Source organism: Biomphalaria glabrata, chromosome 7 (assembly GCF_947242115.1).
Source record: "Biomphalaria glabrata chromosome 7, xgBioGlab47.1, whole genome shotgun sequence".
In the NCBI taxonomy this organism is placed as follows: Eukaryota; Metazoa; Mollusca; class Gastropoda; family Planorbidae; genus Biomphalaria; species Biomphalaria glabrata.
In genome coordinates, this window is record NC_074717.1 from 29,831,606 (window position 1) to 29,842,894 (window position 11,289).

Genomic DNA, 11,289 nt, shown 5'->3' on the forward strand with positions numbered 1-11,289 from the left:
TTCAAAACTTTTTCTTTGAGTGTTAGAAAACATTTTAAATTTTTATCTATTTTGTCAGGGTGACATTGTCTCAGATGATCCTCTAGCGTAATTGGTTTCGTATCATTTTTTAAAAAAAAGTCACTTAGGCAACCGCTTGTTTGACAAGGAAGGAAGGAATCCCAGTTCTAAATAATCAACGCTGGACAGTGTACATTTCTTTTTGTTAAACATTTGTTACATGTAGACAAAATGAAGCTTTTTAAATAAGGATTGAGACTAAATACCACAATTCTTTGGTTTGATTAGCAGGATAAATATTTAAAGGATTCACCAAGGTACAAATCATATATTAGTGTATAAAATAATTACATTAAATAAATGTAAAAATTAAAGTCACGATCTGCTTAAATGAAATCTATTATCGTATACCCCCGTGGACATCTCAAAGACCCCCAATTTATTTTTTCACTCTCGTAGACCCCCAGGAAGTCTTCGTAGACCCCTGGGGGTCTATATAGACCACTTTGGGAATCACTGCTCTATAGTTTTGTGCGGTAGTGTTGCAAGGACTTTGTCCCTAGTGTCTCTACAGGCAGCTAGTGATGGGGTGGACGTTTGAGCTAAAGTATTGAACATGTCTTGTGCTGTTCTGCGGTCGGGTAGTGAAACCGCAAGTTGCGGAATGTTTAATTGAATATTGATTCATATCCATCAATATGCACACTTGAACATTCAGGACATTGTAAATATTTATAAATGATCAGCATTACACCATGAGATAACCGTACCGGGTGACACCGACCCTTGTGACACCACTCAGAGGCGGCCTTAGTAGTGCGCGGGGCCCTGGGCGAATGTCATGCGGGGCCTGAGCCGTAAGAATAGACGATATGTATCGTACCACGTCACGCTAACGGGATCGTCCGCCTCTAACGCTAAAGGCCATATTTTTGTTACAAATTATACTATCTTACGTAAGTACAGTACTTTTGGCCTTTTAACTACATACTCTCGAAGTGTTCTCCACCTTAACTTCTAATCTGATACATCCACAAAAATGTAAAAGACGTGTGATCTTTGTCTCTAACATCAAGAAGGCAATCAAGGATGACGAAAAAATATGCCATCAGGTCTATAAGCTCGTTTTGAATCCTGTATCCGAGGAACTGGTCGTGAGCCTCATCACGTTACATGGTTGGGTCAAATTTGTGAAGCATCTCAACCAAGCCTAAAAACTGACCGTTGTTTGGCTCATTCAGTTTCTCTGTTCTCCCACGAAATGATCAGCATCTCAACCAAGTCTAAAAACTGACCGTTGTTTGGCTCATTCAGTTTCTCTGTTCTCCCACGAAATGATCAGCATCTCAACCAAGTCTAAAAACTGACCGTTGTTTGGCTCATTCAGTTTCTCTGTTCTCCCACGAAATGATCAGCATCTCAACCAAGTCTAAAAACTGACCGTTGTTTGGCTCATTCAGTTTCTCTGTTCTCCCACGAAATGATCAGCATCTCAACCAAGTCTAAAAACTGACCGTTGTTTGGCTCATTCAGTTTCTCTGTTCTCCCACGAAATGATCAGCATCTCAACCAAGCCTAAAAACTGACCGTTGTTTGGCTCATTCAGTTTCTCTGTTCTCCCACGAAATGATCAGCATCTCAACCAAGTCTAAAAACTGACCGTTGTTTGGCTCATTCGGTTTCTCTGTTCTCCCACGAAATGATCAGCATCTCAACCAAGCCTAAAAACTGACCGTTGTTTGGCTCATTCAGTTTCTCTGTTCTCCCACGAAATGATCAGCATCTTAACCAAGTCTAAAAACTGACCGTTGTTTGGCTCATTCAGTTTCTCTGTTCTTCCACTTAATGCGCTTTTTTTTTTTTGCCAAAAGGTTCTGAACGATCGCTAGAATTCTTGCTAAGACCGTGCGTCAATGCAGTTTTTCTTTTCTTATTTGTTCTAGCATCAAGTCATCCATTGCTCTACCATTGGACATTCTCAGAGCTTAATCCAATCACGCTGACACATGATAAGTATGGATGGCTGCATGGCCGTGCGGTATGCGCGTTGGACTGTTGTTCGGTGGTCTCGATGGTCCCGGGCTAATTAACAGTATATTGACTGTATACGTAGAAATTATTTTTATACTGTAATGCGACATAACAGTAACGTATGACTCTTTAGTTACGAAATAAACGATTTTGAATTGATTGGTAATTTCCGGTTACGTGTTGTTGTTGGGTTTTTTTTATGCCAAGGTGAAATGTTAAACAGTGATAGCCGCTTAGAATGTACAGGTTATAAGAGCGTATATGCTCAACTCTCAATTGCAAATCTAACTTTCTAGATAAAATGTAATGCCTAAGTCGTTGGTTTGGTTACTTGAGTTGTGCATTGGTAGTTATAGTTGGCCGCCTTCTGTCGTAAAACGACTATGGCTCATCCTGTAGGATATGAGAATCTGTCAATCTGATGGGTATTAGCTAAAGCCAGAACGTTGTTGCCCACATAGCAGCCCCCACCACGTTATAATGTTTCCACTCAACCGATCCATCGTGAAGAAAAAAAAAGTATAAACTATGTAGTGTAACTGAGTTGATTTTCTGCGTGCGTCCAGCGTGTCTGAAGGTCATGGCCATTGTTGTGTTTCATGTCCAGTGTGTGTGTGTGTATAGACTGCATCAGTGGTATGCTAGACGTGCTGGTTTCATTCACTGTTTACTGTAGTCTAATTTTGTCGAATAAAGCCATGTTATTGGTATTCTAGTCGTTATCATTTCATTACAATTTATTCGACAAAATTATGTATCTGGATTAGTGTTGGATTCCTTAATCTACAATGGATAAATTACTCAGACCGAAAGAGTTGGACATTGATCCTAATGCTCCTCTGGCCTCAGAAAAATGGACTCACTGGTATGACACATTTCAGAATTTTCTTTCGTCCATCAAGGATATTTACAAAGACTTTAAACTAAAGTTGTTGAAGAATCACGTATCTGCTACGGTTTATATGCTCATCAGTGATGTATCGTCCTATTCGATGGCCATAGACACACTCAAGACTACTTATATTAAGGTAAAGAATGACATTTTTGCTAGACATTTGGTTGCTACATGTAAACAGCAGCCGGGCCAAACGGTAGAGTCCTTTATGCTAAAGTTGCGAAGCCTGGCCCGGGACTGTGACTTTAAAGAAGTAACTGCTGAACAGCACAGAGACATTTGTATTAGAGACGCCTTCATAACGGGTCTGGCATCCAACACTATTAGACAGCGGTTACTGGAAAAGACATCTATTACTCTACAAAGCGCTTTTGACGAAGCTAGAGTGTTAGAAACAGCGACAACGCATGCTCAGGCTTACAATTCAACGAACGAAATCTACTGTGGGGCAATAAAAACACCAACTAGCTCCCATCTAGAAACATACATTTCTAATGAAGACCAGGAATTAAATGCCATTAAGTCGCTATGCTACTTTTGTGGTAGGAGGAGACACTCTAGAACTGAATGCCCTGCTCGAAATGCATTATGTCATCAGTGCGGTAAAAAGGGACACTTCCAAACTGTTTGTAAATCAAGTAAAACAACAGCTAACAAAGCTGACAGCAAAATATCACTGACCAGTGTGATAACTCTATGTACCTTGTCATCAACGCATTTCTCTGGGCTTACACAGTCTACGGCACAAGTGAACGTCAACGGGTTGCTGTTGCAAGCTCTCATAGACACTGGCAGCTGTGAAAGCTACATATCAGAAGCCATCGTCAAGAGAAATAAATGGCCAGTACGTCCGTCTACAAACAGAATATTCATGGCCACTACACATCTTTCTGAAAAGACATTAGGACATACATTTGCCGATGTCCAGTACAAGGGAGAACACTACAAAAAGGTCAAACTTTCTCTACTTGCTGGATTGTGCTCGGATGTAATCCTTGGTGTAGACTTTATAAGTCTTCATAAGGAATTGACCATACCGTACGGAGGAAAACGCAATCCTCTACACATCTGTGGTCTTAAAGCAGCACGAGTCGAAACACCGAGCCTATTCAGTAATCTAACTTCTGACTGCAGACCAGTGGCTACTAAGTCCCGAAAGCACTCTATAGGTGATAACAATTTATTGAGTCTGAAGTTAGAAAACTCCTCTCGGACAAAATCATTGAACCTTCAAAGTCTCCCTGGAGAGCACAGGTGCTTGTGACAACAAACGAGAGACATAAAAGAAGGATGGTCATTGATTACAGTCAAACAATAAATCGCTTCACCTTAATGGATGCATACCCAATGCCCCGAGTCGATGAACTGGTAGAACGGATATCCAACTATTCCGTTTTTAGTACTCTAGACCTCAAAAGTGCCTACCATCAAATACCAATCAAGACTGAGGAAAGACCGTTTACTGCATTTGAGGCATGTGGCAAACTCTACCAGTTCTGTCGCATCCCTTTCGGTGTTACCAACGGAGTTGCATGCTTCCAGAGAACAATAAATCAAATTATTGAGAATGAAAAGTTGCAGGACACCTTTGCATACGTGGACAATGTAACGGTATGTGGTCATGATCAAGAGTCGCACGATGAGAATATGCAAAGATTTCTAGATGCTTCTAGAAAGTATGGGATCACATTTAATGAAGACAAAAGTACGATAGCCACTGACAAAGTTTGCCTATTGGGATACGAAATTTCTAAAGGCCTTCTCAAGCCAGACCCTGAAAGATTCCAGGCTTTAAGAAACCTTCCTCCCCCTCATGATATGCGCTCACAAAAACGGATCGTGGGCATGTTGGCGTACTACTCACAGTGGATCCCAAATTTTTCTAACAAAATAAATGTTTTGGCAAATAACACGTCGTTCCCTCTTTCAGAAACAGTAAAGACAGCCCTTAACGAATTAAAGCAGGAGCTGGAGAAAGCTGCCATCTTCACCATCGACTATACTCGACCTCTGACGGTTGAAACAGACGCTTCGGATGTTGCAATAGCTGCCACCCTCAACCAGGATGGCGCCCCGTGGCGTTCTTTTCAAGAACACTCTCTAAAAGTGAAAGGCGGCACTCAGCTATAGAAAAAGAAGCTTATGCCATTGTAGAATCTTTAAGGAAATGGCACCACTACTTAGTAGGAAATCGCTTTACCCTTGTCACGGATCAACGCTCTGTGGCCTTCATGTATGACAAACAGAGCAAAAGGAAAATAAAGAATGAGAAAATTCAAAGGTGGAGACTGGAACTGAGCTGTTTCCACTACTATGTCTTGTATAGACCAGGCAAACACAATGTAGCGGCTGATACGTTTTCTAGAAACGGGTGTGTGTCAGCTATGAGTCGAAATGAATTGAAACTGCTCCATGACTCTCTGTGTCATCCGGGAGTAACAAGACTATGGCATTTAGTGCGAGCGAAAAACTTACCTTTCTCTTGTGAAGATGTTAGGCTGGTTGTCAACCAGTGCAGAATTTGTGCCGAAGTAAAACCCAGATATTTCAGTAATTCTAATGGAACTCTAATTAAGGCGATGCAACCTTTCCAGAGACTAAGTATGGACTTCAAAGGACCGCTCCCTTCTACATCTCGGAACACATACCTGCTAACTATAGTTGACGAATTTTCAAGATTCCCGTTTGCATACGCCTGTTCTGATATGTCGGCTTCAACAGTAATCAGATGTCTAGATAATTTATTTGGACTATTCGGAATGCCTGACTATGTACACTCTGATAGAGGTACCTCATTCATGTCAAGAGAGGTGCAGGCATTTTTACACGAGAAAGGGGTGGCCACAAGCAGGACGACCCCTTATAATCCCAGAGGGAACTCTCAAGTAGAAAGGCTAAACGGGTCATTATGGAAAGCTATAACTCTGGCCTTAAAAACTCAAGGACTCCCGGTTTCCAAATGGGAGCAGGCGTTAAACCAAGCCCTGCACTCTCTTCGTTCTCTGCTCTGTACCGCTACAAACGAGACACCTCACGAGAGAATATTCAAGTTCTATCGCAGGTCCACCTTCGGCAAATCACTCCCGACATGGTTAGCTCAACCAGGAAAAGTGTTGTTAAAAAAGGGAGTCCGTGCATCAAAATATGACGATGGTACAATAGCTGTGGACTTAATTACATGCAACCCACAGTATGCCATTGTAAGACTTCCTGATGGAAGAGAAGAAACAGTGTCATTGCGACATTTGGCCCCCGTTCCAAGAGAGGGAGAATCAGAGGTGTATCAACATATGGAACATGAAGACTTTGAGCCGGAGACAAACCCTATAACACAGATGCAGGTGCCTACTGACCATGTGACTATAGAACCAATGGCTGCTCCTAACACATATGTACAACAAGGGGAAAATGGACATCAAGAAGAAGTAAATGCAGGGGCTGAGTCTCCTGTTAGAGAGCCGCCGATGTCACCAACTCCAAGCGACGGCAGTATTGGTCCTGGTAGATATAACCTAAGACCAAGAACAAGCAGACCTAATTATAAGGTCTAACATTTATTTAATTATTTTTTCATATCACAAGTTCTAACTCAGTAATTGTAGGCTTAATATGACACACTTTGAACTGATCTTTTATATGTATAGCTTTTCTAGTTAGACTTTTTGTATTGTATTACTAATTACATTATTATTCAAGACAACTGGTCTTAATATTTGTATGCATAAGGGACTGATAATTTTATAGTGTATAACGTGTTTGTTTATAGTTATACAATGCTTTTCAATAGAGTAAATCTGTAAGTATTCTGTAGGGATACTAAGGCCTCTTATATCGCTGTCCTTCACTATTATTTACATGTTTATGTTCCTATAACTTTTAGGCGGGGTGATTGTAGTGTAACTGAGTTGATTTTCTGCGTGCGTCCAGCGTGTCTGAAGGTCATGGCCATTGTTGTGTTTCATGTCCAGTGTGTGTGTGTGTATAGACTGCATCAGTGGTATGCTAGACGTGCTGGTTTCATTCACTGTTTACTGTATTCTAATTTTGTCGAATAAAGCCATGTTATTGGTATTCTAGTCGTTATCATTTCATTACAAACTATAATGAGTAGGCCTTCTGATCTAAATGTTTGGTAAAATAAAATAAAAAACAACATAACTGTGACCAAAGAGGAGGGGCCAGAATTGGACTGCGCGGGGCGCTGGGCTAAATATGAAACATAATGTAACCATTTTTTTTTTCATTTAGTTTTTTTTTTTTCATTATAAGTAGGCCCTACATGTCTAAAGAAATGCGTGCTTTGGACTCACTGGCGGATCGGCGATCACGCCCCCCCCCCCCACTCGGCCGACCCCTCCCCCCACACCGAAAGGGGGGGGGGGCGGACGAACTTTAGTATAGGATTCACACAATTTGTATACAAATTTATTACTTATGTTAAAAATATATACTAATTATTTATATTTCAACCTATTTTTAGATTATTTCGCCCCCCCCCTCTAGTATGTTGGCTGATTTGGTGGGGTCGGGAGGGGGCAATGATATCAATCCCGCCCCCTACACTTTCGAGTGAGGGGGGGCGGTCAAATTTATTTGTAGAAATCACAGCTTGCTAACAAAATCAATTAAATATCTTTATGGTTTAAACTTGTTATTGATATTTTAACCGATCTTTTTATTATGTCGTTCCCTGTTTGCCAATTGGTGTGGGGGGGGGGGGCGAATACCTCTACTGCCCTTCCCACCTAAACCCTTTGAGTGGGGGTGGGGGCGGTCCGTTTTTTATGGAGAAATCATACTTTGTGAACAAAATTAGTTGAATTAATATATAAAATTTATATTATGTCGCTCCCTTTCTGATATTTTGGCTGATTCGGTGGGGTGAGGGGGGGGGTCGATTGCATGTACTGCCCTCCCCACTCTAGCCCTCTGAGTGCTGGGGGGGGGGCGGTCCTATTTTTGTGGAGAATCATAGTTTGTGAATAAAATTAGTTGAATATGTATATAATATAAACTAGGTATTGATATGTGACCCATTGTATATTATGTCGTACCACACTCTAATCTCAAATTGTATCATTAGTAAATTTAAATGAAAAAGGGTTGTACCGGGTGGGAGGGGCGATACATGCAATCGCATTTCCCCCATCGGACAAATCAATACTTTTTCTTTTTATATTATAGTTAAGAAATTACAAAATTAAAAAAAAAATCTGTCACTAATATAATTTATATATAGGCCTACTATAAATTAAATTCTTATATAGAGTAGCCCCACCCCTATTCTTTAATGCAAAATGCAATCTTTAGCAGAAATTATTAAAGGAGCGAGGATTAATCGTTTTCACTCTACCGCCATTCCCATTTCCAGACAGAGTTTTGTAATTTCACATGAATTTATCATAATTATTTTAAGAAAGACTTTGCATTGGAAAAGTTAAAATTCAAACGAAATTTTTCAGTATAAGAGTCATGATTGAGATGAGTTCTAAACTCAAATAGTGTTTTCATAGTCGCCTTTTCCCAACCTTTACTCAATCTGATATTTTTCTAGCTAATTAAATTTGGGACTATAACTCACAATTTATACTAGAGTTTTCTTGAATACTATTTATCGAATAAGTTTTTTTTTTTTCGGCGGCGATCTCAAAGCAAAAATCTAAATATATGGGGTATCCTATCTTTTCAAGGAACAAATCGGTTTTATTTGCAATGTATTATGGGCCTATAAAGTCATATTAGAATATTTTTCAAGTACAACATTATTCGAAAGGTCCTTTTTTAATAGTATGAATAATGAGCCTTAGGTCAGGAGAATGCGTTTCTGCAGTGAACAATGCAAGAAAACGCTTTTGGCTTCGGGGCGAACGCCCCGAACTCCATTTATGAATAATGAGCTGTACTTGTCAGGAGAATGCGTTTCTGCAATGAAGAATGAAAGAAAACGCTTTTGGCATCGGGGCTTTGCCCCGAACTCCATTGTTAAATAATGAGCTGTACTTGTCAGGAGAATGCGTTTCTGCAATGAGGAATGCAAGAAAACGCTTTTAGCATCGGGGCTTTGCCCCGAACTCCATTGATGAATAATGAGCTGTAGATGTCAGGAGAATACGTTTTTGCAGTGAAAAAAAGCAAGAAAACGCTTTTGGCGTGTGTGTGTGTGTTTGTGTTTGTGTGTGTGTGTGTGTGTGTGTGTGCGCGCGCGCGCGCGCTCTACGCACGTTTATGCGTAGGGTTAGGGTTTACTGGGCGTTAGGGTTAGAGTTTGGAAACAAATCGCCCCCCCCCTCCAAAGTTCTGGATCCGCTAGTGGCTTTGGTAGGCCTACTATTTTTTATTTGAAATACAAATTCAAGTGGACTTAAGTTAACGAGTTGAACTGATTTTAACGAAAATCACATTTAAAAAAAAACAAACTTGCAATGATATGATATCCATTTTTCCTTTTAGTAAATGAATGGATCATGGGCGTAGCCAGACATTTTTTTTTCGGGTCCCACCCCCCCCCCCGCAAAAAATATAGATGTGTGTGTGTGTACATAATTAATCTTTATTACATTCTGACCCTTCATTCTTTCGGATGACGTTTATTGTACCCTAGAATAGGTTCTTCCTCGAGTTAGTGGGAAAATTGTAGACTCCACGCCATTGTCGGCAAGCTCCTCCAGCGCGGGGCAGAGCCCCACCGCCAAGCACTATTTCCGGTATTAAAAGCCAACAAAATGCATATTCTGAGATATCTACAGTGCATTATCCTAGTATGAAAAAGTTTTATTTTAAAAACCTTATGTACTATTCTTACTAACTTAGATCCTCCCGCGTCGTTCGGCGCATTGGGTTGCAAGCTGCTTCCACAAAAATCTGTCACTGGCAATGTCTGAAGCCTTTCCCACCTGCTCTGAGGACCTCCATGAAAGTGTGGCGCCAAGTTGTAATAGGATGTCCTTGTTTGCGGTTTCCGCGTAATGGCCTACATGTCATCGCAACTCTTATTATGCGTAATTCTTTTTGTCGGAGAACATGTCCGGCAAACCTCATGCGACGCTCTGTCACAACCTTTCTAAGGGGTCGACTCCCAGTTCGGCATAGGTTTACCTTCATTTAGACCCAATCTCTATAACTGACTCCTAAAATCCGTCTTAGCCATCTTTTTTGAGCCACATTTAGTGTTTTTCAATTTCGGCAGATGACTATTCACTGCACTGTATTAATGGAGCCCAGCCACTGGTAGAAATTTGTAACCTTTCTTGGCTACGCTTTTGGAATTAGGTGACTGTAGTTTGCTTTAGATTTTATATCGAAAAGAGAAGTTTTATCATCAAAATTATTTTTGAAGGGTTTTAAACTAAAAACTGTGTTTTTGTTTGTTTGTTTGTTGTTTTTTATATTCAAAACCGCATTAGCTACGCTCATATAATTTGATACTGTAGTTTGCTTTAGAATAAAATTGAAAAGAGAGGTTTTCAACCTCAAAACTCTCTGTATTGGGTATTTAAATTCAAAACCACCAGGAGGGGTTTTAAACTTTAAAAAAAAGCCCTCAGGAGGAGTAGGTTTAAACTCAAACCCCCCCTTGGCTTGGCTACGATCATAGACTTTTGAGCTTGTAATATGCTTTTTCTTTTTTGATTGAAGAGGTATTTTTAGCTTCAAATCCCGCTGAAGAGGGGTTTAAACTCAAAACCACTTGGCTACACTCATAGATTTTTGAGTGTGCTATTTGCTTTTTTTTATATTGAAGAGGTATTTTTTAGCTTCAAATCCACACTGGCCCCAAAAACACCCCAATAGAAAGAAACCTATATAGAGAGTTCAATGATTTGGAAACCAAAGCGCAGTTCATTTCATATATTGGTCTAGTCATCTGAACACTCCAACATAAAAAAAAATGAGAACGAAGAAGAAGAAGCTTCAAATCCCACTGAAGAGGGGTTTAAACTCAAAAACACTTTGGCTACTCTCGTAGAATTTTGAATGTGTAATTTGCTTTTTTATATTGAAGAGGTGGTTTTTAGCTCTAAACCCGCTGAAAAGGGGGGGGGGGTTTAAACACAAAACCCCTCTTGGTTACGCTCATAGAATCTGGTGATTGATGTATGGATAGTCTTATATTGAAGAGGGGTACTCGTAAATTTCGGAGGGGGTTTTAAAATAAATACAAATCTTCCTTAGCTCTTGGAATTTTGGGATTGTTTTTTTTTTTTGCATTCCTTTTTTTTTTTTTTGGTTTCATTTTATAGAAGAGGGGGATTTGACTGCAAAACTCCCTGGTAGGGGGGGGGGTTTAAACTCAAAACCCCATTAGCTGCGCTGTGGCAAGTGATGGTTTAGTATTAAAATATCACCTAAAATAAACAGAATCA